The following is a 2,208-nucleotide window of genomic DNA, read 5'->3' on the forward strand; positions in this document are numbered from 1 at the left end:
CATAAGATTCACACACACACACACACACACACACACACACACACACACACAGATTCAGGATGACCTCAATACATTCCCTATATATATTCTTGTCCACCCATAAAATTTTCCCCTGCACTCTATCCTCATGACAATTCAACATAGCCCAGAAGTTTTTCCTTATCCCTAGCATACACAATAATATATGTATCACAACGATCCTATCACTTTACACTGAAACCATAAACTCTGTGAGGTAGACACTTCCATCCAATTCTGAAGTTAAGGAAACTTGGGCTCCCTGATACACAGAGGAGAGGTCATCGATTCACTCCACCATATTCAAGGGCCTCTTGGGCCCAACATCATCATTTCTTCCTATATTCCTTTTTCTTTTTTCTGTTCAAGTAATCACAGTCTTGAACCAGATCCTGATTATTCCCAACTGGGACTAAGAAATGTTTTCATTTCTTGAATGCTTTCGATTAGATCCGGCTTTTTCATTTCTTCTATCATTGTATATAAATAATATTCATCCCTAGAGCTTTGAGAAGTCCACATCTTTAAAGAGGAAATTTTAAATCCTTTAAAGAGAGACTTTAAAAGAGGAAATTCCCCAAAAGGCAAACAGCTGAACAAAAGTGTTTTTTTCCCCAAATATAATTAATAGATAACAATATCCTTACTATCAGAGTGTATGCAATAAATATGAACAATTTGAAGTTTATAATTTAAAAAAAAGGTGACTACAAAGATTTGGTAAAAGGAGAAATATGGTAAGCCAGTAAACATTTAAAAAATATTCCTAGTCACTAGCAACTAGAGAAATTGAAATAAAATAAGAGAAGAATAATTTTTTAATGATCAGAGTTAATGTTCACAGTGTCTCGTGGGTACTTTCCTAGGTTTTTAGTCAGATGGCCACCATTTTCAGCAACTCATATCAACAGCAACAAAAATGCCTGTATCTAATAACCCAATAATTCATAATTCTCCTTTTAGGAATCTAGCCTAAAGGGATCATCATAAATTCAAATAAAGTGTCACATGTACAGATGTTCTTCACTATGCTGGATTGGATCCTAGACTGAAAAAAAAAATCTGAAAATGAAGCATGGATTAGATGATGGCATTATATCAATAAAATTTTCAAATTTTGAAAACTGTTCTGTGACTATGTGAAAGAAAGTTCTTGTTTTTAGGAAATATGTACTGAAGTGTTTAGCAGTAAAAAGATAGTTTACTTTCATATAGTTCAGAAAAAAAATGTATGCACGTGTGTGTGATAGAGCGAGAGAGAGAGAGAGAGAGAGAGAGAATGATAAATCTGAGGAAAAGCTGTATGGGGAATTCCTTGTAATATTTTTGCAACTTTTTCTTGTAAGTCTGAAATTATGTCAAAATAAAAGTAACAAAGCATGCTCTTCACTGTGTTATTTATAAAAGTGAGAAAAAAATGGAAACAAGCTATATACATGTTAAAAATAGGAGAAAGGCTAATTAAATGATGATATAGACACATGATGGAAAATAATGAAGACATTAAAATTGTTTTTTAAAAAGTTTGTTAGGAAACTGAAAGAATGCTTATAGTATATAACAAAATGCAAAGATTTAAATGAAAATTTTAAATACAACACGGTACTAGCTATGCAAAAACAATGTAAATTATTGTCTGGAATTACTGGTGATTTTTTATCTTTTGTTATACTCTTTCTTGTTTACTATGTCCTTAAAATGATAAACATATATTAATTTTATTGAAAAAGGAAAGCCTTTCAGTTTCTAGTCTTCATTTTCTTTTTTACTATCTATTTATTTGTTAGAAAAGAATAAATTGTCTACCTTGTCCCGTTAAACTTGAAATAGCAAATCAGGGTCCAATGATATCATAAAAGCCTGTGTCTGGATGTTGTCAGTCTGCTTTTCAGATGCGTGTCCACATCCATGCTCTCTATTTACATTGCAAACTTCCAATGTGGGAAAGCACACAGCTGTTACTACTTTCTAACAGCAGAGTCACAGGCAGTGATCTGCTTCTTGATAATGGTGGTTTCCATTCTGGGTGTTTGGTGTGTAGAACATTAGGGCACTAACCTGGAGGCCAGGAAAACCCCAGTGTTAAACCTGACTCCTAACTAACACGTGGCCTTGAGGAAATTCCTTTCTCTTTTTTTTTTGCTGCATTTCCTTCTAATCTTTTTATTATGTATATATATGTATGTGTGT

The sequence above is a fragment of the Hipposideros armiger genome, unplaced genomic scaffold (genome assembly GCF_001890085.2).
Source record: "Hipposideros armiger isolate ML-2016 unplaced genomic scaffold, ASM189008v1 scaffold_38, whole genome shotgun sequence".
In the NCBI taxonomy this organism is placed as follows: Eukaryota; Metazoa; Chordata; class Mammalia; order Chiroptera; family Hipposideridae; genus Hipposideros; species Hipposideros armiger.